The sequence below is a fragment of the Podarcis erhardii genome, assembly GCF_964252035.2.
Source record: "Podarcis erhardii genome assembly, chromosome: 3".
Taxonomy (NCBI): Eukaryota; Metazoa; Chordata; class Lepidosauria; order Squamata; family Lacertidae; genus Podarcis; species Podarcis erhardii.
This window is the reverse complement of record NC_138507.1, coordinates 45,922,389-45,947,876: the sequence shown is the minus strand read 5'-3', so window position 1 is coordinate 45,947,876 and position 25,488 is coordinate 45,922,389. Positions and strand designations below refer to the sequence as shown.

Below are 25,488 nucleotides of genomic sequence, written 5' to 3'. Positions count from 1 at the left end.
GGGCAGGAGACAGATAATGAGGACAGGAAGGCACTGCTGAGATGCTAATTCAATTTTCCCACCCATACCTCAGTTCACTGCTGATCCTGGGATCTGTTAGTGTGTAACAGTTACATAGCTGACCATGTCTGCTCTCTGTCTAGTCAGCCCACAATCTGGATAATGTGTTTCACATTACAGGCAAAGCTATGAGCTCATACTGCTATAGTCATAAGTCACAAATAACAGATACGCTAATGCTGCCCATTACTTGTGAGTTATTTTTCCTCATTTAAGTGGCCTCGATGTGACAACTGTGGCTCAGCCTGAATTTTCTTAGAGCTGGAGGACTGAGAGCTATGACCCTTAATCACCAGAGCTGAAGTGATTTTCATATTGGCAGGAGATTTCACTGCTGCTTTAGTACACTCACATAGAAATCAAAGGGTGAGTGCTAATTATATACTTATTTCCCCCAATGCTTACGGCTCGCTTCTATATATTTAACACCATTTGATAGTAATTTGGCAGGATTCTTTAGTACCTGCAGTGGGGAACTGCTATTACCTCTATTTTTGACCCAAGAGATTTAAGGCAATAATTCAAAATTGTCAGCAGGTATGCAACCTGTGACTTATTTATATAACCCTTAAATATCTGTGCGATGAATACGGATTTTTTCCCTGACTCTCAATTTGCCTCTTAATACCCCAGACATTAATAGTAGGTCAAATGAATGATTATGTGTGTGTGTGTGTGTAAAATCAGCGTCAAGTGTGCATGAAAAACCACGCTTCTGCCACAACAACAAAATGCATAAATAGTAGTAGATGTGTTGCTTAGATAGTTTATAATTGATCTAAAGCTTTAAGATGCTGGAGTATCAAGACTTGAGGGTACCTCACATCAAAAAGAATACTGTGGAGTTGGAAAATCGAGTCCTCCTCGCATAGGGCATGTGTTGCGGTGAGATCATCAGGACTGACCTCACTGTTTGTGTGGGTGGGAGCGATTGGATAGCCACAATGTATATGTATAGGCTAAGTAGGCTGAAGCCTAGGGCCTCTAAGCCTAGGGGGCCTTACTAGCCCTCCTGCTCCCCAGCAGGCAGTCTCCCCTCTCCCAAAATTGCAAATCCAAGACTTCATGTGAGGGCAGGGCAACTCAGGCCCAGCAACTATTAGACTCATGGCTAGCCAGTGGGGCCCAATTTGAAGCAGTGGGGTGCAACTTGATTTTTTTTCTTCCGGTAGGGCCCCAGTTCACAGCCAAAGTCTGCAAAATCTTATAGATATAAATAAAATCCATCGAGATTGCCCTGGTGTGGGGGCCCCATTATGAGTAGCCCGTGGGGCACAATTTGGCCCAATTGCTCTAATTGCCTTAAAGTCAGCCCTGATGAGACTGTGCAGGGGTTGGACTACACCTTCTAGGTCCCTGGTGTCACCATTCAGAGTGCAGACTCAAGGACTTGCTATGAAAATAAAAGGAGGGCACTTATTGGAAATCAGTTTTGTCACCTTTCCCCCCCAAAACCCCGGGATGATGAGCCCAGCCACCTTTTATTCACAGTCGCATAAGCACTACACTACAGCATGGCCATAAACTTGTACATTCAACTGCTGAAATATATATGTAGCAATGGAGATTTTTGTTACTGCTTTATGAATGAACATGGTATTTTATGAATGGACTCTGTATTTTGTGAATTACCTAACAGCCACCAATAGGGAGCTCTAGAATCTGACAGCTAACCAATTGGGTACTACCAAACAGTGACCCCTATTGCTGAAAGCAAGTGCAGCTCAACCTCTGCACTGTTGACTGATGACCCCCTGCTGTGCAGATAATGGAGAAAGCTTGTAAAATGTATCCCTTCTGGCATCCTGGCCAACTCTATTATGCTGGTGTAAACCCTGGTGCACCAGAAGCACAGAATAGCAGCAAATAAAATCCACTCATACGTCAGCGACTGATAAGACTTGGCAACCAGTTCTTCCAAAGTATTCCTAAATTATAAAGCTCCAAAATACAGGCCAAAAGAGAGCAGGTCTGGGAAGAGCGAGGCATACAATGGGCACCACCAGTGAAAAGGCCCTGCTCCGTGTAGCTCCTGCCCTGTCATTTGATAGGATGCCCACTTGCCCTCCTTCTTGGCATGGAATGCTGTCTATTGGAGTCTCCAGGTCCAGTACAAAGACCATAAGAAGGGAGAGCAGGGACCTTGAAGTTCCCAACAGCGGTCAATCAAGCAAGCAAGTAAGCACGCACACAGGTCACCTTTGTTGCAGTCAGGATGCCTATGTCCTGGCCAGGTCTGCACCCAACCTTGTTTTTGTACAATCTTGTTTGTCCTCAGTAACCAACATTATATTATCAACATATACAAGCAGAAAAGTTGTTTTCCTTCATTTGCAAGGAATCGTACAAAACAAAGTGGCACTAATAAAGAAAAGTTCCAGGGTGGCAACAGAAAGCAAACTAAAAATGCTTTTGCAGTTCATCAAAACTATCCAGCAATATCAAGTTATAGAAAAACTGGTGCTATTAACAATAATCCTTCTAGTTGGTTAATTGGTTCTGCGACTTCCATGCACATGATGCGTGATGCTAATTATTTCCCCCAAGAGTTAAATGATAAGTACCGTATTTTTCGCCCCATAGGATGCACCGGCCCATAGGACGCACCAAGTTTTTTTTTGGGGGGGGGGAATAAAGAAAAAAAAATTATTTCCCCCCCCAGGCGCTTGTGGGGCCGGCAGCGGAGAGAAGCGCTCTTCTCCCCGTCGCCCACCTACAGACAAGGTCCGGGGACAGCGGGAAGACACGCTGCGCCTCCCAGCTGTCCCCGGAGCTTGCGGGGCTGGCAGCGGGGAGAAGCACGCGTCTCCCCGCCATCAGCCTCCAAACCACATCGGGAGACAGCGGGATGGCGGCGTTCCGCCTTCCCGCTGTCCCCCGACCTTGTGGGGCTGGCGCTGCGGCTCTCCTGAAGCCTGGAGAGTGAGAGGGGTCGGTGCGCACCGACCCCTCTCGCTCTCCAGGCTTCAGCAAAAGCCTGCATTCACCCCATAGGATGCACACACATTTCCCCTTCATTTTTGGAGGGGAAAAAATGTGTCCTATAGGGCGAAAAATACGGTAATCAGAGGCAGCTACAGGAGAGCTGTGAGATTCAGGTGAGGTTCAGATGCCTTGTCAATCCCAGCAGGTATATAAGAGGATGACCCGGCCTGCCGAGTGACATGATAGGAGTTTATAAAATTATGCACAACACAGACAGAGAAAAGTTGTTTTACCTCTCTCATATTACTAGAACTGATGTACATCCAATGGAGATGAATGTTGGAAGATTTGGGACACATAAAATGAAAGGGTTTTTTTTGGGGGGGGGTTAACACAGTGCATAGTTATACTATTTAAGTATAGAACTTGCTCCCACAGGAGGCAGAGATGGCCCACCAACTTGGGTGGCTTTAAAAGAGGATGAGACAAATTCATGAATGGCAGTGCTGTCAGGAGCTACCAGTCACAATGTATTATCTTGTTCTAACTCCACTATCAGAGGCAATATGTGGTGGGCAGAATGTCATTGTGCTCATATCCTGCTTGGAGGCTTCCCACAGGCATTTGGTTGGCCACTGTGAGAACAGGATGCTGGATTAGATGGGCCTGAACCAGCAGGCTCATCTTGTGGGATGGTTTTAATAGATAGGAGAGGATATCTTAATTGACATTTCTCCCTCCAGGTGACCACATGTGTGGGTTGAACAGAGTAAAGTCCTGCCATTAGAAGCAAAATGATTTAAATTAAGTCCAGCTGCAAAACAAACTGACTTCCGCTTTCATACTGCTGATTAACAAAGAATCAGACAACAGAGCTTAAAATATGATTTACTTACTTATAGCCTTGCATTGGTTCTCAGCTACAGCAACATTAAAAACTATGCAGGTAAAATACTTATATTTACAGGAAAAGCAGCCTCTGGCATGTGCCTGAGTTGGAGGAAGTGGACATACATTGCCCTGCATAGCTGGTTGAAGAAAGAGAGAGGGGGAAAGGAACAGGAAATCACTATATCATAGAATCATAGAGTTGGAAGGGTCACGAGGGTCATTTAGTCTAACCCCCTGCAATGCAGGAGTCTTTTGCCCAAAGTGGGACTCAAACCCATGACTGAGATTAAGAGTCTCATGCTCTACCAACTGAGCTCCTTCCCACTCTGGAGAGGAGGCAAAATGACATCACACAGAGGCCTGTGTGATGTACTTCAATGGTCTGTGTCTCTGCCTATCAGCAATATACCACTGAAACACTGGAGAGTTTCTGCAGCAATATAGCTCTGTGGCTGTTAGCCCCTAAACTTACCAGCTAGCAAGAATATGCATTGTTGGATTTGAATAATAATAATAAAAATAATTTATTATTTATACCCCACCCATATGGCTGGGTTTTCCCAGCCACTCTGGGCGGCTTCCAACAAAATATTAAAATAAAATAGTCTGTCAAACATTAAAAGCTTCCCTAAACAGGGCTGCCTTCAGATGTCTTCTAAAACTCATATGATCTCCCACATAACTTATGTTTATGCTCTTATGTGTTTTAGCTGATACCCAAGGCTTTATCCCCCCCCCAGTTTTTTTAAAAAAATGCTTTTTATTGAGTTTTACATTTTATCATAATAACATCATATCAAATAACAAAAGAAAGACAATCCCCCAATTTCCCCCTCCCCCCCAGGACTTCCCTCAACTTTCTCCTCTGGTTATTTACATATGAACTTTTCCTGCTTGTTTTGTTATCTCTTAATGTAAAGTTCTTTAAATTCGGTATTGTTTTGCTCTTGTCATCCTAACATCATCTTTGTAATTTCTATACAGTATTCGTTTTGATAATTGTGTTTATTCAAATCCTGCTAGTGAGTCCATGTTTTTACATTGTTTCTGTAGATATAACATAAACAGCTCCCAGTCTTTTTAAAAATCTATTGTCCTTGTCTCCAAGTCTTTCAGTTAGATTCGCCATTTCAGCATATTCCACCAGTTTTTCTTGCCATTCTTCTTTAGTTCAGCACTTTCTCATCTTTGGGCTAGTGATATCCTAGCCGTGGTTGTAGCATACAGAAAAAGTTTCTTCTTTTCTTTTGGCAGTTCTTGACCTGAAATGTCTAGTAAAATATCTTCTGGTCTTTTAACAAAGGTTATCTTTAACATTTTTTTCATTTCGTTATACATCATTTCCCAATAATTTTTAATTATTTTACAATTCCACCACAAATGAAAAAACGTGCCTCCCCCCCCCCCCTTCACACTTCCAACGCTTATTGGAGCCTGTTCTATACATGTTTGCCATTTTTTCTGGTGTGATATACCATCAATATATCATTTTCATATAATTCTCTTTTAGTAATATGCAGTCAGAAAATTTTAAATTCACTTTCCATAATATTCCCAGCCTTCCATTTGTATATTATATCCTAAATCTTGTGCCAACAATCTCCCCCCCTCCCCCAGTTTCAAGTCTCTGCTTTTGGCTAGAAGGCTTGTGCAACAGGGCAAGAGGAGAGAGCTTTCCCCACATTCCTTCCTTTGCCCTAAACAGAGACAGAAGAAACCACTGACTCAATTTCTTGGCAGGCACTAAGCTAGTGCTTCAAGACATAAAAATTAGGTTTAGGGAAAATTTACTCTTGTTAGTTCTGCTCCTGCTCAACGCTCTTCCTTCATCTCTGCACTTGAAAAAGCCACATCTACAGTGCTCTTGCTCTGCTTAAACTTGATCACCACATCAGGCCTGATGCTGAAGGACACATGAGCAATCAAATTACTGTGTTTTTCGCTCTATAACACGCACCCGACCATAACACGCACGTAGTTTTTAGAGGAGGAAAATCCGTAGGCATGCCACCCGTAGGCATTTCCTCCATAACACGCACAGACATTTCCCCTTACTTTCTAGGAGGAAAAAAGTGAGTGTTATTGTCAGGGAACTGCCATCGGAGAGACAGGTGGTGGACAGGCTACAGGAGAATAGGAGAGAATCTGCAGTAGAAGAGGGAACCAGCAGGGGGAGTGCAGGAGTCACAGCGGAGGGGAGGCTCTGGGATGCTTCCAGTGAGAGTAGTGGAGAGGTAACGGGACCCCCGTTGGGAACGCCCACCCTTCGCCGGAAACTGTCACGCAGAGAGTCTCGAAAGCGCATGTCTGTCAAAGAGCTTTTATGTTGGCGTAAATTCCGTAGACGCCCACTGTCAGATTCTACCAGCGACTGACGGAGTCATGCTTTGGGGGCTCCGTTAGTGCATCGGTTTGGATGACCAGCCAAACCCCAGAGGGATCAAGCTTTTACGCACAAGCAGCTCACTATCCCATCACAGCAATCTGACAGTCTTTGAAAGCAGCTTGTGCAAGCAGAAGGCATCATGAGCGAACCATCCGGAACCGGAGGAGCAGGAGCGGGAGCTGGCGCAGATCCAAGCCTGGAACAAAGGTACAGGGCGTTGGAGGTCCAGCTGGCACTGCAAACGGCGAGGCTCGAGGAGAGGAGGGCTCAAGATGCAGATAAGGGGAAGACCACCCCACTTGCCAGACGGGTGCCTGGACTGGTGCAGAAATTTGGGGGGGATCCCCGGAACTATCAAGCCTTTAGGACAGAGATGCAATATGCTCTCAATCTACTGTTTGATGACTTCCCTGACGAGAACTCTAGAGTGGCGTACGTGATTGGCCATCTAGAGGGAGGGGCGAGGGACTGGGTTCGGCCCCTGATGGCAGCCAATAATGAAATCTTAAAGGACACAATGAAGTTTTTCCGCGCCATGGACTTGATGTTTTCCAGCGAGATCGAGCAGGGAGTGGTGCGCAGGCAGTTAATGGCGTGTAAACAGGGGAGCCGATCTGTACGTGAGTACTGGACTGAGTTCACCATGCTGATTCATAGACTTGGGTGGGACCTTGCTAGTGAACCTATTCAAATGCTGTTTGAAGAAGGTCTCTCTCCGGCAGTGAAAGATGAACTTTCCCGGGCGCCTAGGGCGGAGTCTATGGATCAGCTGACTAAATCAGCGCTGTCCATTGGGGCACGCCAGGAAGCTAGAGCTATGGAAAAGCGGGAAGGAAAGGGGGAACGTTGGAAGGACTTCCGCATTCCAGAGATTCCGGAGCAGCCTTTCCCGCCAGCAGAGCCGATGGAACTTGGAACAGCGCGCGCGCGCGCAGTTTCAAACACCAGTGAAGGGCGGAAGAAGGAGGGAAAGAGCGGCAAGAGATGCTATCTCTGCCAACAGCCAGGTCACTTTGCCAGAGTCTGTCCGCAAAGGAAGGAATGGCAAGGGATGGCGGGAACTGTTGGGGGGAAGGAGGAAGAAGAAATCACGGAGCCAGTAAAAGCCAACGCCTGGTTGCCAACATCAGGGCACAGCAGCCAGGCCAGGGAGTAATGAATGTGCCCACGCCGGAACCTCCAAGACCAGCGCTTGTGATAGAGGTGTTGCTGGAACTGGCAAACGGACACCCACTGAAGATAAAGGCGCTATTGGATTCAGGTAGCTCATGTAATTTCATGAGCAAAGAGTTTGCAGCTGCACACCAAATACAGACTATCCCATTGAGTAAGCCTTTGCAGGTTACCACGATTGATGGGAGGGAGCTGTTGGGAGGAGAAGTGAGCCAACAGACTGTACCAATGATAATGAGGGTGGCACGACACACCGAACTGATAGCGTTTAACGTAGCCACCTTGGGAGGAGCTCCTATTATCTTGGGTATGAGCTGGCTGGCGCTACACGATCCGCTAGTAGGCTGGCATCAGAGAGTGGTTTCCTTTGGATCAGCACATTGCCTAGAACACTGCAAGGAGGGAGAGGCTCAGGCAGGCGCCAGGGGCACTCTAGCAGTGATGGAAGTGATGGACAAAGGGAGGGTGCCACCACAATACGCTGACTTGCTTGACGTATTCAGCGAAAAAGAAGCAGATAAACTGCCCCCGCACAGACCCTTTGATTGTCAAATTACCTTACTCCCAGGAGCACAATTGCCAGTGGGCAAGCTGTATGCAATGTCAGACAGTGAGATGCAGGAGTTAAGGGAGTTCATTGACAAGAATCTCAAGCGAGGTTTCATCAGAGAGTCACGAGCGGTGGGGGGCAGCCCAGTGTTCTTTGTGGACAAAAAAAACACAGGCAAGCCCAGGCTTGTATGTGATTTCAGGGCCCTAAATGCAGTGTCAGAACCAGTGACTTTCCCTATGCCCAGAATTGATGACATTCTAACACGGGTGAGAAAAGGGAAAATTTTTACCAAGCTGGACCTTAGGGGGGCATATAACTTGATACGTGTGAGAAAGGGGGATGAGTGGAAGACCACTATGTTCACCCCCTTGGGGGCCTTTGAGTACACCGTTATGCCTTTCGGATTACAAGGGGGCTCCGCCTGTTTTCAATCATTCATGAATCACGTCCTGGGGCCACTGCTCTACAAGAACTGCGTAGCGTTCTTAGATGACGTTCTGGTGTACTCAGACAATGAGGAGCAGCATGTGCGAGATGTAAGAGAGGTACTGAGCAAGCTGCGAGAAAACCGGCTGTGGGTGAAACTGGAGAAGTGTCAGTTTCATACCAAGGAGGTGGAATTCCTGGGGTACCGGTTGTCTGACAAGGGATTGGCCATGGATCCCAGCAAGGTTCAAGCGGTACTGGAATGGAAAACACCAAAGACCAAGAAGGACGTGCAAAGGTTCCTGGGCTTCGGAAACTTCTATAGGAAGTTCATCAAAAACTTTGCCCATTTAACAGCGCCCATCACGGATTGTCTTAGTAGCAAAAAGAAATTTGTTTGGACGGGAGAAGCGCAACAAGCGTTCGAACGCTTAAAGCAGGCGTTTGCGTCGGAAGAGCAACTCTTGCACGTGGATCTACAACAACCAATGAGAGTGGAGACTGACGCGTCAGACCGAGCGGTGGGGGCCGTTCTTCTCCAGCCGGGAAAAGATACGTCTGAATGGAGACCGTGTGCATTCTTCTCGCGGAAGTTGAACAAATCAGAGAGGAACTACACAGTGTACGACCGAGAACTGCTTGCCATTCATGAAGCATTCCGGAAATGGCGGCACTTGCTGATTGGGGCGCAGCACAAGGTTCAAGTCCGAACTGACCACAAAAATCTGGAATACTGGAGAACAGCCCGAGTGCTGAACCAGAGACAAGTGAGATGGGCCCAGGAGTTCTCCAAATTCCACTTTGAGATTCGTTACGTGCCCGGCTCCGAGAACGTGAGGGCGGACGCTCTTTCCAGGAAACCTGAGTACTTAGAGGGGGAGGGAGCGCCTGAGGCAAGGCATGTAATCTCTGAAGACCGCTGGGTGTGTGGGGCGGCATTGGTGGGGCAGAGGGAACTGATAGAGGGTACGGAGAAAGATGAATACGCCCAAGAGAAACTCAGAGAGCTCCGGAGGACAGAGGAGAACACAGGGGGGTTCGAAGAAAAGAACGGGGCGTTGTATTACAAAGGGGCACTGTACATACCCGACGGGGAACTGAGGGGCAGAGTACTCAAGCAGTTGCATGACAGCCCCACAGCGGGACATTTTGGACAGCACAAAACCATGTGGTTGGTTACCAGGGAGTTTTGGTGGCCCAAGGTGAGGGAGGACGTACGGGAATATGTCAGGGGTTGCGACAGGTGCCAGCGAGCGAAAGGAGAGAGAGTGGCGCCAGCGGGGCTATTACAACCCTTACCCACGCCCGAAAGGCCATGGGAGGCAGTATCCATAGATTTTATGACGGACCTGCCAAAATCCAAAGGCAAAACAGCTGTCATGGTGGTGGTAGATCAATTAACCAAGATGTGTCATTTTATAGCTTGTTCACATGCAGTCACAGCGGAGGAAACCGCCAAGTTGTTTGTAGAACATATTTTCAAGTTGCATGGCGCCCCCTTGAGGGTGGTCAGCGACAGAGGGAAACAATTTACTTCCAGGTTCTGGAGGAAACTTATGAGCTTACTGCACGTAGAACTCAATTTCTCAACTGCCCGGCACCCAGAAACCAATGGGCAAGCGGAAAGGGCAAATGGGGTTTTACAACAATACCTGAGGTGTTATGTAAAAGACAGAGAAAATGATTGGGTGGATAAGTTACCTCTAGCAGAATTTGCCTACAACAACGCGGAGAACGTGTCCACAGGGATGAGTCCCTTCCTGGCAAATTATGGGTGTCACCCCCGGGCATTCCCAGGAGAGGGAGGGGAGAGGTGGAGCGTGCCGGCGGCGGAATATTTTTTTGAAGAGATGGAGGCGATCCACCGTCAGCTTCAACTTAACTTAGAGAAAGCCAAGGAAGAATATAAGAAGCAAGCAGACAGAAATAGGAGGGAAGGTGAAACTATAAGGGTGGGGGACCGGGTGTGGTTGTCCACCCAAGGGCTACCGTTCAAGGGCGGGAGTAAGAAATTGAGGCCCAAAAGATTGGGACCCTTTGAGGTCATACAGCAGGTCAACCCAGTGGCATTCAAACTCAGGCTGCCCAGTCACATGAAATTACACCCAGTATTTCACAGGTCATTACTGTCGCCGTACCGAGAGGGACGCGAGTGGGGGGAGCGTGAGAGAGAGGCCACCCAAACGCCCGTGATAGAAGAGAGAGAGCGCGACATGAACGTGGCAGGAATCATTGATTCCAGGTGGAAGGGGAATCAGGTGGAATATCTGGTAGAATGGGAGGGGGAAGCAGAGTCGGAAAACACTTGGGTACCAGCAGAGGTAGTCAATGACGAGGTTTTAATAGAAACATTTCATCAGCGTTTCCCAAGAAAACCGCAACCCGTGGCTCGATTTAGAAGGGAACACTTTGGGACCACTGATGAGGAAGGAGAGTTTGAAGGGTTCCCAGAGTCAGGGGTGGGTGAAGAAGCCGACTCCGACGAAGAAGAGGAAGACGGGGAGAGAGACGGTACGCCGTGGCTGGAAGTGTTAGAATCCTCGGACGACGAGGAGAGTTCCTTCAGGGGCTTTCCGCCCTCACCGCCAGTGGGAGAGGAGGCGGGAGGGGGTGAAGGGGGCCCTGGGGGGGAGGTGGATGTCAGGGAACTGCCATCGGAGAGACAGGTGGTGGACAGGCTACAGGAGAATAGGAGAGAATCTGCAGTAGAAGAGGGAACCAGCAGGGGGAGTGCAGGAGTCACAGCGGAGGGGAGGCTCTGGGATGCTTCCAGTGAGAGTAGTGGAGAGGTAACGGGACCCCCGTTGGGAACGCCCACCCTTCGCCGGAAACTGTCACGCAGAGAGTCTCGAAAGCGCATGTCTGTCAAAGAGCTTTTATGTTGGCGTAAATTCCGTAGACGCCCACTGTCAGATTCTACCAGCGACTGACGGAGTCATGCTTTGGGGGCTCCGTTAGTGCATCGGTTTGGATGACCAGCCAAACCCCAGAGGGATCAAGCTTTTACGCACAAGCAGCTCACTATCCCATCACAGTTATGGTGCAAAAAATACGGTAATTACTGTTATTGTTGTTATAGCACCGACATTGGAAACTGGATATATGGTGGGAATCAGGTAGTAATAACTGTACTTGCAAGGCAGAGAGCCCCATAGTCTATGAGTATGCTTCATTTAAGCAAGCCCTTCTACCCATAGCTAAAAGATGTACTTTGGGGCCAGGAAGACACTGTTGCTGCTTACAACTGATCCACAAGTACCAGGAAATTTGATACATGGTTGTTGATCACTACATCAAAGATTGCATTTTAAAACTAGAGCAGTAAGGTCAGTATTATTCACTAGCTAAATATGTATTTAATTTAATTCTCCGGCCAAAGCAGAATTGAATTTGTTATGCTCTTGTTGGCTCTATCTTATTTACATTTGACCCGATTTGATTAACAGTGTGCTTCTTTCAAATCTGGCACCCATACTGAGAAACGTCTTTGACATATTAAGAATTATGTCATTGTACAATTTATGACCCAGCATTCTAGCAGGCATGGAATCATCGGCTCCTTGCAGCATTATGAATAGGAAACCCAAGCAAGGGCTTGTTTTCTTTAATTATTGAATTGATATAAATTAGAATTAGCATGGTGGTTGGAATGTAATTACATAGCCATACAATCATTTATTTTGTGTTAATTCACCATGTCCAATTTTCCTGCATTAACCCCTACCCAGCACATTATGACCTGGCATTATGCAGTAGTAATAACAGGTCCTTGATTCCCCCCCCCCCTTTCCTCCTCCTCCTCCTTCTCCTCCTCCTCCTGCTCCTTTGTAATTACCTAAACCTAAGATTTGGGGAGGGGGTAGAGATGGGGGGATTATTTGTTCAACTTTATTAATAAGACTTTAGAATCTTGCTGCTAAAAAAAATTGCCTCAATTTGCTAACATTTTCCATTACTAAATGTATCTGTATTTAAATTTATTTTAATTAACTGGAGCCTGCTGTTTCAAAAAGCAGTAGTAACAACTGAAATGAGGAGTAAACAGGAATTCCAACAGAGATATTTCATGCAAAGAGTACTAGGGATACAGAATATAAATTGCCAAGCGCATTGATGCAAACAGTATAAATGAATATCTGGGGAGAGAGAAAGGAAGAATTAAAGCGGCAGTGACTTTGCTTGAGGGTGAACTTTTAAACTTATTTAAAGAGTGGACATGTTGATTGAAGCAGCTGGTGGCGTTTGGCATTGTTGGTATTTCCTTCTGCCTTGCCAGTCTCTGTTGTGACGCTGTGTGGTTTGAAAGGCCAAGGAACCACAGAGAGGGGACACAACAGTCCATGATGGTCGTTTGCATATACAGATCACAACAGCAAATATGTTGAGAAGAACTTGTTCTTTCATTTAATGATTGCAGTTCAAGGTGAGCCTAGCAGTGTGTGGCTTCTGTCCTTCTGCAGGAAATAAAACAGGGCAGTCTAAACATGAAGCACATTGTGGAACCTCTAGTCTGTGCCTACTAGATACACCACCCCCACCCCCACCCCCACACACAAACACACACCATCTATGACACAGTGAATGAATTTTAATTAGAAACTTAATTTTTTCTAAGCATTGTTCCAGTTGGCAGAATACCCTCAAAACCCTCACAGCTCATGGAGCTGAGTTAGGCATTTCTTTGTATATGTATACTTACCTTTTTTTTGAGATTCAAGGTCTTCTTATCAACATACTTTGTCTCCTAATTGAAGAGGGAAAATACTGGCCTATTACCAAATCCCTTTTGTCTCTAACTGGTAAATGTGCCCTGTCCAGCACATCCTGTTTAATGTGTAGAATAAAACTTCCATAGAAATTGGAATTCGGTAAAATAATAGTTTTCAAACTGTGCTCTGGGGGAACTTAGAGGTTCCTCAATGAGAACATCAGTAATACCAGACAAGCATCCCTGAGGTATAGCTTGCTTATTTACAAAGCCACTGCAAAGTTTTGCATGTGTTCCAGGGCACAGTCCCTGTTGAAAGGGAGCAACAGGAATATCTTGCTTAGGTACAAAGTGGCTGTACACCCAGAATCCTGTCCAGGAACATGCTAAAGATTCCTTAGAAGGCAAATGGATGTGGAAAGTGTTTGCTAGTTTGAAAGTGCTGCTTTAGGACGTATTTCATGTGGGAAAGCCTGGATAATGACATCAGTGAAGTGCAGCACTAACAGCGGTAGTGGCTGGTGCTTGTTGGTGGGACCAAAGGCACAGAGGCCAACAGTAGATGGAGCCAGAGCCAATGGCAGGCAGAGCCAACTGATTCTAGTTTTGTGCCCATAGTCCTCCCTACTGAGTTCTTTGGGGACTAAGGAGGAAGAAGTTCACAAACAGTGCCACCCACTGGACCAAAAAGGTAAAGGTAAAGGACGCTTGACAGTTAAGTCCAGTTGCGAACAACTCTAGGGTTGTGCACTCATCTCGCTTTACTGGCCGAGGGAGCTGACGTTTGTCCGCAGACAACTTTTCTGGATCATGTGGCCAGCATGACTAAGCCGCTTCTGGAGAAACCAGAGCAGCACACAGAAACACCGTTTACCTTCCCGCCGGAGCGGTACCTATTTATCTACTTTTACTTTGAAGTGCTTTCAAACTGCTAGGCTGGCAGGACCTGGGACTGAACAATGGGAGCTCACCCCGTCACAGGCATTCGAACCTCCGACCTTCTGATTGGCAAGCCCTAGGCTCAGTGGTTTAGACCACAGCACCACTCGCTTCCCCTGGACTAGTTGTCAGTAAAAAGGCAGGCAGGTGAGTGGCGGTGGTGAGTGGTGGTGGAGGTTAGAGTGATGTTGGTGGGGCAGTGTCTCATTCACCTTAATGGAATGATGCTTACCTTCTAGTCAGGCATCTTTGCAGGATGGTGCCGGCACCAGCCCAGGATCCGACGGGTGCGCTAGAGACAAGGGGGTTTTCTGCGCTGGCATGAACCCTCTCTGGCTTCACACAGACCCAGGAAGTGGACTGCAGCACTCCTCAATGTAGCAACCGTGCAAGGAGTACCTACTTGATGTGTGTTCCCTTTGGCTTGGATTAACCCTCAAATGACATACCTCAACAGGCAGGCTGATTGTCAAACGATTTCCCAATGCCTTGCTGAACCCTTCATCTGTAATCAATAAAGTTGTGGCCTGATTTGACCCATGCAACGTCTCCTGTGTAATAATTGAGATTGGACCTGGGTGCTGGGGGTGCCTGGCTCACGCAATGAGCTCCTCTCATTCAAAGCAGTTCTATATACAAAAAGAACCTAAGTCAGAGATATTAGTAGAGCTGACAGCAGGATTGCGGTTGCATAATGCGAGAAAGCCAGCTCATTCTTTGCTTTTTACCGAGGTAAGGTGCTGCCTAGAAACAACCCCATGACTTTTGATGAAATAGGATTTCTTCATTTTCCTCTTCTGAAGGAAAGCGCATACACATATTGATGCACACAAATGCTATTATCCTTTCTCCACAGTCAATTACAACCTCTTAACTTCTTCCAATAGTCTAATTCTTCTTCCCCTCTCAACTGTCAGACACCCTCCAAGTTTCTAGGCTAGGTTCTCTAGCAGGCTTGCTCTCCTGAGAAATTATTACAGTTCAGGAGAGTCAGCAATAATCTCTAGCTACTTTGTTGTGCGCATTTAACACTGTGACATGTTATTCAGACTATATATAATTGCTGGTCCATTAATCACCAAATGGCTGCTTGGTCACAGGAGGTTTGTAGATGGATTGTCAGACAGCTGGATAGTAGAGGCTTGATGTCGAAAGTGGCAAAGGAGATTTGAATATTAGGACTTGGGTCCAAAGATATACTCTGGGTGTCCCCAAGGGTTTGAGTGTGCCCAGTGTATTTTATTATTATTATTATTCATTTGCTGAATGGAAGATTCTCATGCACCCCTTTTACATCAGCTAATGGGTGATAATTGCTGGGGGAAAGAGAGATGGGTGTGCTTTGAGGAGGAAAGGGGAGAGCCAAAGGGCCCACTGATATTCTGTGGCCAAGGCCCCCCATCTGGCATGGTCAGTGGTTAGAGATGATCAAAGTTGCAGTCCAACCACACAGAATCATAGAATTGTAGAGTTGGAAGGGATTCAAAGGGTCATCTAGTCTAATCCCTTGCTGCAAGAATCACAGCTAAAGAATCCCTGACAGATGGTTGCCCAACCTCTACTTAAAAACCTCCAATGAAGGGGAGTCCACCACCTTCTGAGATAATCTATTCCACTGTCAAACAACTCTTTCTGTCAGAAAGTTCTTCCTAATGTTTTGTTGGAAGCTCCTTTCTTGTAACTGGAATTCACTGCGTACAAAACTGGATACAGAACTGGTTCTGACCAAGGCAGGCTAGAGCAGCCCTATTACTTCCCTTGATCTGGACTATTGATGCAGCCTAGAATTGCATTAGGGTGTTTTTTGTGCTGCTATTTCACACTGTTGATTTGTGTTAAGCTTGTGGTCTACTAAGACTCATAGATCCATTTCACACGTCCTTCTGTCAAGGCATTCTTGCCTCAGTGTAGAACTTTGCATTTGTCCCTAATGAAATTCATTTTGTTAGTTTTGACCCAGTTCCCTAATCTGTTAAAGTCAGATTGGAGAACTGGAGGGCTACAGGATCCCATTCCTAGGCTAGAGTGACTAAACGAAACCATACAGTACTCAGAGAGTATACTCATTGAAATCAGTGAAGTTAGCTACTTGTCTATTGACTTTAATGGGTCTACTCCCTCCAGGTATGACATAGCTGGATACACCCTTTTATTGTACCTCACCTTTCATAATTCAATAAATTATAGGGAAATGTTTCACACCGCATCTATAGCTGTCTGTATACATTGACCACCTTAGGTCCTCCAACACACACGTCATCACTAGCCAACATGGTCAGTAGTCTTACAGTGGTCTTGCTCTTAGCTGCCTGCTCCTGCAGAAGTCCAGAAAATATGCTTAGAGTGTTTCCTGCTTGGCAGGGGGTTGGACTCGATGGCCCTTGTGGTCTCTTCCAACTCTATGATTCTATGATTCTATAACTGGAGGATACTACATTCCACAGAAAGGTATGCTCAGGTCCCAGAAAACAGCAAATGCTATCAATAAAACATGAAGCAAAGTTAATTACAGGCTTCCGTTCAGAGGCACTCTGCCGCTAGTGGCCCATTATAATGAATCATTTTTCAAACAGAGCAGAGATTGACTGAGATTTCATAAACTTTCCATTCTCCATGTTTTCCCTGTGCAATAAATGCCTGCTGTACACCGGGAAAGTGATTAAGTATCAATTTCATGTAGAATCAGGAATAAATGTTTAAAAGACTAATGAGACACTATTTTTACTGCTTCCAGTGCTGTGGCTAAGTCGTGTTGTGTTGGACAAATGCCTCTGTCATTAATTAGCCATTGACTGTCCTTTTTTTGTTTTTAACCTTCTAGGTTTCTAACTACATATGTGACATTAATCACATGGTTTGTCATTGAGTGCATGGTTTTTCTTTCAGAAAAAGCCAACAGAGGGGGACATTGTGGATCTGGACTTTTTTGGTGGAAGGGGAGGGATAGGAGACTCCAGCCCTTTATCCCCCGACATAGGTTGCCCCCCACCTGCCATTTGGATGGGGAAAAGCTCAAATTTTCTTAAAATGCTAGTGAGTCCCCACCCCACCAGATTGGGACCATAATGAAGGGCAAAGTGCTCAAATCCTCCTACTCCATGCCAGACTCCCAATCTAGATGGGGCCTCCTGTCCTTACTGCATCTGGAGGACTTCTGTGCTGAAGGACAAACCATGTGACTGATATCCCAAATAGTTTGACCCTAACTAGAATCACCTGTAAACTGACTGTTCATTTGCAAGGTTATAGCTTTTGCCTATGGTACAAAGCTTGCATTTTCTTTGGACATGACAATCAGCATTATCATTCTTTATAACATGACTAGGGAACTGGATCCAGCAGGGCTACTTGGATAGGTGGGTGGGCCTGTGCCCCTGTCAATCACCTGGCATCATATAATCTCAGGTGACTGAAAATTCAAACTGGGGCCGCAAAGGAAGATCCTGGCTTGAGTTCAGATAGGGATAACAAGGAAGAGTCTGAGAACGTAAGCCTAATGAAGTTTATTAGGACATCAAGGTGACATATAAATAATGTTACAAACATGCAAACAAACCAATGCCATTAAAATTGACTTTGTGGGGCTGTACAAAGATAATAATTTTATCAGTTGCTCTACTTATGTTTTGGCCTCTGGCCCTCCCCATTACTGGTATGTGGCCCCTGAAGGGATGCCAACAAAGGAATGCGCCCCCTGACCACAAAGGATTCCTCACCCCCAACTAGAGACCAGACCGGCTTTTCTCAACCTTGGGTTCCCAGATGTTCTTGAACTACAACTCCCATCATCCCTGACCACTGGCCATGCTGGCTAGGAATGATGGGAGTTGTAGTCCAACAACATCTAGGGACCCAAACCTGAGAAAGGATGGACTAGACTTTCCTGTGATTTGTAAGCTTACTGGTTGCTGGCATGGCAGAAAAATATAATCTCTTCTTAGCATTCTCTTCTCCCACCCTTCTGCTGACCAAGCTGCCTCTTAATTTGACCAAGGTCCTTAAGGGCACTGGCAGTTCATGTTTTACATGTAGTGATCAAAAGCATGAATAATAGGATGATTTAAATAAATACAGAGAGGGGTAAATTCTGGTAAACAGAGGGGGAAATATATGTTTTGTTCAAAGATGGATAGACAAGCCTCACTCTCAGAAATGTATCCTCCTAGACAGTGCAGCCTAGAATGGGAAGTAAGATGTGTTAACTCTCTGAGGTGTAATAGCTACTCATTGACTGCTCACCTTTTGAGACATAAACCATTTATTAATTTTAAATAGGACCTCAGAATTTATATCTCCTCCTGACAGTGTATGACCTTCGCTGTTATCCATCATATTAAGTGGCATGAAATGCACATTTCTAAAGGAAAAGCAATCATCAACACACTAACAGCTCCCTGGGATGTGATACTTCACAAATAATCATGTTCAGTCCTATTTCATGAGGGATCATTACACATTTATACAAATGGCATGATGATGTGCACAGCTCAGAACAAAAAGCGTCCAGTGTTGTACGCATGGCAATATGTGGATATGTGACAATAAATGCTCAGAAGAAACGGAGAGACAAGATTGAGCCATATTTTTCTCTTTCATATAATAGCAAAGGGTTGCCATATTTCTTTAGGGATGCTGCTCTCGTGCTTTTAAACAGCAATCTAATGTACAGGGAAGGATTCACCTAAAGATCCCCACCAGCAGAAGCCCTGCTCAAGGACCTCTTGTGCAGAGAAGTTTTCCCACCTCTCTTACACACTGAAATTGTATATATGTGTCAGGAGAACCTGCAGAATAGTGCTGGAGGATTGTTTTGTCTAGCAAGCTGAAATTCTAGTGCAGATGGGACATTCGTAATAGCGCAACACTGAATTCCACCCACAGAAAGTTAGTGAGACATTAACAGCTTTCCCCATCACTTATTTCAATGCTGGGGGGGTGGGAATCAGTTGCTAAATGTCTGTGTGTCAGATTGGGCTCCTGTTGAAGACATATGAGCAAAGCTAGTAAAAAAAATTACAAGAAGTGGCAAAATCTAACAAAAAGTGTATTAGTCTAGGAAAAAGGAAAGGACATATCAATTTCTTAAACATTTGGTGAAATATACACATATTGTTCTCTCCCCATTGGGGCATGAATTTTCCTGACACCTATCTCATACCTATTTAGTTTATTCCAAATCTGAAACAAAGCTAGGAAGAATTTAATGCAAATTATCCTAACTTGCATTTTCTGGAGAAATTTAAAATGCACAATTCTATTAATTTGATTTCTGTTAATCTGATTCCCAGTGATGGATGATGCGGAATGCACATAGCTTTTCTTATCAGTTGCCAAATGCCATACAGCTTTAAAATCCAACAAGTTATCTATTTCAGTTGTAAAAGCTCTAACATTTGCCAAATTGGTCCAGCTATTCTAGTTGGTAGATATTGTCATGTAAGTAACAGAGAGAATTACTAGAGTGTGACTTGAGACTTCATTCTGTGCCTAATAGCAGGAGTAATAAAAACACACTAATACATAACATTTGTATAGTGGCTTCTGAGTTTCCAAAAGGCTTCTCATGCATTATCTCAGTAATCCTGCACAATTGCCTTGTAAGGTCAGTATTATTGCATCCATCATAGATTAGTGGCTGAGTTGATTATCGTTTGCCTCGGACAGAAACAATATCTGAACTAGGATGTGTGTTCAGATTTCTGCAACTTGGTGCAGACCATGTGCTGTTCATGTGCCCTCTGGATGTGCCCTTTCAGGGTGTCCCCCCCCCCCTCTAATTTTTCCACGTACTTGCAGTATTGCCAAAATAACAGCAAAGCCAAAATGGTTTTCTATTTGCATTGGAGAAAGTGAAGAAAGTGCACGCAAGGGTGGGCTGTGCTATTGAATGTGCATATGTGTTCATAAAGGTAAAGGGACCCCTGACCATTAGGTCCAGTCATGACTGACTCTGGGGTTGCGGCGCTCATATCACTTTATTGGCTGAGGGAGCCGGCGTACAGCTTCCGGGTCATGTGGCCAGCATGACTAAGCCGCTTCTGGTGAACCAGAGCAGCGCACGGAAACGCCGTTTACCTTCCCGCCGGAGTGGTACCTATTTATCTACTTGCACTTTGACATGCTTTCAAACTGCTAGGTTGGCAGGAGCAGGGACCGAGCAACGGGAGCTCACCCCGTTGCGGGGATTCAAACTGCCAACCTTCTGATCGGCAAGTTCTAGGCTCTGTGGTTTAACCCACAGCACCACCTGCGTCCCTTATATGTGTTCATAGATAACTGCTAATCAGATCACAGTCAGCACTGGTCCAGCATTGCCAAGCAACCTGTTTGTAAGTGGGGACTAGGTCCATTTGACTGTGGAGGTTTGCTTCTGATCCAGAACTCCCATTGTTAGATGTGGAACTCACTCAGAGAACCATGTATATGGGCCCCATGTTGGCATGTGGTTTCTGATACAGCAAAATATATTCCATCTCAGATTTTATACTATCAAATGACAGAGATGCTCTGAGTCATATTGCATTATACACTCAATCAACCATACCCTTTATTTTTGTAAGTATGGATTTTTTGGTGGTACTATATTTAAATGGAACTCATCAGTGCAATCCTATATGTTTCTGCTCGGAAGTAACTGCTATTGGATTCAATAGCAGTTGATCCTAGGTAAGTGTATATAGAATTTCAGCCTAAATATTGTATTTTAGTGGAACATAATGGATTGTGCTCTGTGGTTCAAAGAAGTCCATTTTGCACAGGCATATTTTCTACTTTTGTTGTTGTTGCTACTTTGTTGTTGTTGCTACTTTGCTTGTCATTTAAAGAACTTTTTAAATGTGCAAAACTGAAAAATATCAACATGCTCTTCACAGGCACTTGCATCCCACTGATACATCAAATGTCTTTAATTGTGTCCTGGCATTTTTAGATTATGTCAGGAAAGCTTTGACAACTTAATGACAATGGTGAAGCCAGCAGGGGGAACTTGAGTCAATTTTGTAGGATAAATGAAGCCTATGTAAAACGAAATGTTCATGAACTTTCAAAGCACCAGTTGGATTTCTTTCTCTCATTGTAAAGGTCTTTAGAAAAGCAAGACACTACCAACTACCAGCTCATTCCTTACTAGCCCAAGCTCAGGTCTTTTGCTATATGAGCCATAGGTACAGAGTGGTTATTTAAAAAGTGAATGCAGAAGAACGTCAAGCTCATGGCAAACTATTTGTCTGTATCTGTGGCTACTTCTCTAGTTGGAGTACTATGGAATCAACAATGGTTTTTAAAGAAACAATTATTTAAGAAAGGGCATGCATTTCAATAACATACGAGGAAAAAGAAAGACAATACTACTTAATCAAAATTAAACATACACACAAAACAAAATTGGGCTGTTATGTTCCCAGTTCCTAAAAATAATAATTATTAATGGGTGTCAGGGATAGTAGCATTTTTTAAAAACATATGTTTATGCACTACATATGAAATTGCCTTAAATCAAACCATACTCTCCAACATTTTGCAAAAGAAACAGGGACACTTAAGTAGGGTTGCCATATGACTTGGCTTGTCAGGCTTTGCCTGGATACTAGTGCCCTTTTGGACCATTATGTGGCCTGTGCTGGCTAGAGCTTATGAAAATTATAGTATAAAACATCTGGAGGGTGCAGGGTTTAGAAGGACAGTTCAGTTTTCTGAAGACAGCATGCACTAATTCCTGTCAAAAACATATTTTTCTTCCCCCAGGAGCTGAATTGAGAATGTAAATAAAACCACATATCCTAACACCACCACACTCTCCACTGGCCTTCATTCTAAGGAAACCAAACCTCAGTAAGTGATGGAACCTCTGGAGTCACACACTTTTTGGAGACTGTGGTGGTGTGTAATAATAGGACGTGGGTGGTGCTGTGGTCTAAACTACTGAGCCTCTTGGGCTTGCTGATTGGAAGATCAGCGGTTCGAATCCCCACGATAGGGTGAGCTCCAGTTGCTCTGTCCCAGCTCCTGCCAACCTAGCAGTTTGAAAGCACGCCAGCACAAGTAGATAAATAGGTACCCCTGTGGCAGGAAGGTTAATGCCATTTCTCTGCACTCTGGTTTCCATCACATTGTCCCGTTGTGCCAGAAGCAGTTTAGTCAAGCTGGCCACGTGACCCGGAAAGCTGTCTGTGGATAAACACCAGCTCTCTCACCCTGAAAGTGCTATAAGTGCCACAACCCATAGTCACCTTTGACTGGACTTAACTGTGGAGGGGTCCTTTACCTTTACCTTAATAGGTATTTGAAAACAGGACTCCACCTGTCCATCCCAGCATCGGATGGCCAAAGCAGGCTGGAGGAAAGAAGAGACTCATTTAGCAAATCAGTTATTTCTTTTGCCTCTGTGATTGAAACACTACCTATACCACCTGCTCCAGTTTCTACTTCTCTGTTGGATTGGCATGACTGTAGCTGTGATAGCATCTAATAATGATGAAGTTTTAAAATATAAGTCAGAAAAGGGAGTTCTGGCATGTGACTGTTGATCTGACATTGTAGTCATGTGTCCTTTTGTCTGGAGAAGATTTGCTGTTGTGATAAGGAGTTAGCTTCTCTTCAGGGCACAAGTCATTTTAATCAAGGTAGAAGAATTTTTTTAATAGACATTCTTTTCAGTCTTTTAAGCATATGATTAGAAAGCAGGTATGTGTATGTGTATCCCTCTTGGATGAAAGAGGAGAAGTGCTCCTTGAAGAGATTTTAACAAACCATCCTTTTTGACATTTTTATAGCCCTTGAGGAACTTTCTTGTCCCCCTTGTGATGTATCTTTATATCTCTCCCATAAAAACATAGGAAGCCAATGCCCTGGGATACTTTTTATGCTTCTAGCAGTTCTAGCTTTTTATCTACTTTCTCTGGTGGTTTTATGCATAAATAAACAAACATCAAGGAAAAAGGTAATGAAAGAATAGAATGTCGGAAATGCAATACAAACCAAATGACTGGTTTCCACCCCTCGGCTAGATAGAGCTACATTTTAGTTGTTCATGTACAGAATAGTTTTTTAAAAATTGCATCTGATTTTAAACATAAAAGAAGCACTGTGCTGAGACATATTTCAAGCCCCTAAAGGCTATCAGCCACAGCCCTGTCTCTGGCAGCCGTCCTACAGCTGAACAGAAACACATATAAGGGACAAGGCAAGAAGCTTACATCCGTCATCTTATTTAGTCTCACAGACTAGCAAGGGTAGCCAAAGTGGTGCTTTCCAGATGTTCAGTACAACTCCCATCATCCTTGGCCATGCTGGCCGAGGATGATGAGTTATACTCCCAAACATATGGATGATACCATGTGAGCTACCCTTTCTCTATAGTATACTGTACAGTGGTACCTTGGGTTACAGATGCTTCAGGTTATGTGTTTTCAGGTTGCGCACCGCACCGAACCAGGAAGTACTGGAACTGGTTACTTCTGGGTTTTGGCTCTTGTGCATGTGCAGAAACACTAAATTGCGCTTTGCAAATGTGCAGAAGCACGAATCACGACCAACTCATGCGCAGACGCGGCGCTGCAGGTTGTGAACGCTACAGGTTGCGAACGTGCCTCCCGCATGGATCATGTTCGCAACCCAAGGTTCCACTGTGCATGGTTATATAGAAACATAACAAGTTGCCTTATGCTGAGTCACACCCTAAGTCCATCTAGTTCAATACTGCCCAGACTGACTGGCAGTTTCAGACAATGGGCCTTTCCCAGCCATACTTGTAGATGCTGGAGGTTGAACAAAACACTTTTTGCATGAAAGGCAGATGTTCTACTATTGAGTCATGGCCTTTCCCCCTTATTACATGCAAACCACCAATTTTATCAGTATTGACACCTGTGACTTTGACTACCTTTTTTTTTAAAAAAAGCAAACCAATATTTGGGTGGGCTTATGAGGCACATACTAGCCTACTTCTGGCTTTCTGAATAGGACAGTGTTGTACTTTAAGATCAGGACTATGCAACTGTCTTGTGTTCCAGCACTTTATTGAGTTTGAATGATTTTTTTTTTTAAAAAATGCTGATCTGGTATGAGAACTATGTTGTATTTAAAACTTAATTTATATTGCAAGCGAGCACAATTTTGCACAATATGCATTTTGTTGCTAAAATCAATGAAGATTTAATGCCATCCCCCTTATTATAACCTGCCTCCCCTAAACACACACACACTTCTGTCTTAGCTCTCTTCCTATTTAGCATTGCTTTTGCTCACACTGCAAGATGTCAACATTATATATCAATTTCACAAATGTAAATTTGGCCAATGAATAAAGACCATATCATGTGCTCAGGAGCACCAGCACCAGTTCTCACCGTAAGTCAGCCATTACTATTCACATGTAATAGTATATTCAATATACAATAGCATATTGCATATTCAGAAAAGCTGTTCCTGAACTACATCTTATGATGTGGCACTCCATATATGGAAGAGATCCAGAGATCAGAATCCAACCTCGGGAATGTATGGTCACTTCCTTTATTAATCTCAGAAGTGTTCGATTCTAGTAAATTTGTATTTTCATTCCCACAAAACAGAAATAACTTCCACAAGTGAGTTTTTGACCCTGATCCTCCATCTTCAAGGAGGCCTTTTGAGGCTGCAGCCCTCTGTAGTGGCAAACTGGACTAAATAAATCAAATAAAGATTCAGCACATAGCCATTAAGTCAGCCCACTGAGTTGTGCACTGTCCTGAAAGTTGCTGAGCAGCAGAAGGTAAAGTAATCGCTCAGTAATGTCAAGATGAATAAAATAAAAGGCTATCTCATGTTGCAATTGATTTCAATCTGCTGAAATATGCACTATGCATTTTGATTAGCCTGCCAATGCAAGATGCTGTGCTGTGTGCAAGGGGAGCTCCTTTATTTTGTTATTGTTCTTCTTCTTCTAGAAGACCATCATTCATCACACCATTTTCTAATCTACATTTTATTTCTTTTGATGGGATCAATGTACACAATAAAGGGTGTTACCTTGCATTCCTGCATGTTGATTGGACTTGGCAATGGTGAGCCACATATATATAGCCCAGCAGCATGGTAGGTTAAGAAAATGTTTGCTAATGCCATCTGTTACATTATTCATTGACCTCCTCCCCCCTTCCTTGACCACTCTACCTTAGAAATGATGAGTGCATATTTCAAGATGTCATTCCAACCCATTCTGTTTGTTTTACAGGACTGTGTGAGACATAAAAATGAAAGATGGTGCCCAATGAAGAAATAAACAACTGCACAGTTAATGCCCAAGATGGAAAGCCAATGGTTCCTGATGCATGATTTCATTGGTGTGAAATAACTTTGAAGGGAAAATAAATAATAATTATTAGTCATTTATGGGGCCAGATGGACAATTTAGTTTTGTGTGCAAGCAGAATACATATTAGCTGGTTG

The 25,488-nt window shown here is 44.5% G+C and overlaps 2 long non-coding RNA genes across 2 annotated transcripts in view; both read left to right on the top strand.

The window, feature by feature from the left end:
* Positions 1–25,488, top strand: part of LOC309339437 — a 657,715-nt gene that overhangs the window by 317,920 nt on the left and 314,307 nt on the right. The window lies entirely within an intron of this gene.
* LOC309339503 lies at positions 334–25,466 on the top strand. The gene is made up of 3 exons (XR_014155421.1): positions 334–426; positions 21,805–21,891; positions 25,274–25,466. It is a non-coding gene; the product is annotated as an uncharacterized lncRNA (long non-coding RNA).